General features: G+C 27.4%; 1 protein-coding gene across 1 annotated transcript in view; it reads left to right on the top strand.

The window, feature by feature from the left end:
• The window catches only part of LOC119595305 (angiopoietin-2-like), a 25,645-nt gene extending 25,528 nt beyond the window's left edge, over positions 1–117 (top strand). The window contains 1 exon segment of the mRNA XM_037944461.1: positions 1–117. This exon segment is cut by the window's left edge and continues 236 nt beyond it. The gene's annotated coding sequence lies outside the window, so the exon portion shown is untranslated.
• The last annotated feature ends 324 nt before the right edge of the window (positions 118–441 follow it).

Raw genomic sequence — 441 nt, 5'->3', positions numbered from 1 at the left:
AACTCGTGAATTGTTATTGAAATATTGGTACTTCCGGGGTTGACTTTATTATTGCTTGTAGGGGTTAATGCAGGTGCAGCGAAAAAGATAAAAAAAAAAGTTGTAAAAAAAAAAAAATCAATAGATTTAGTTGTACTCTCTTCGTTTCTTTAACAAGCATTGTATACAATACGAGTAATTTAGAAAGAAAGAAGAAAGAAAGAAAATATATATATGTATATATATTATAGTTATGTGCAATATTACTATTTCTTTCTAAAATATTACCCAAACTTAGCTAGAGACTAGTATTCTGTAGCTTTATATATATCTTACCAAGATTACTGGTTTAGGATTCAGTGCTTTAAGTACATTTCTATAGTTTTTTCATTTTAACTTGTATTAAGGGATTTGGTAAAATGTGTAGAATGTTCGTAGGTGGTTATAAACACATTATGAAAG

This window comes from Penaeus monodon, chromosome 35 (genome assembly GCF_015228065.2).
Source record: "Penaeus monodon isolate SGIC_2016 chromosome 35, NSTDA_Pmon_1, whole genome shotgun sequence".
Taxonomy (NCBI): domain Eukaryota; kingdom Metazoa; phylum Arthropoda; class Malacostraca; order Decapoda; family Penaeidae; genus Penaeus; species Penaeus monodon.
Note: the sequence above shows the minus strand (reverse complement) of the source record. Positions and strands in the feature narration are given on the sequence as shown.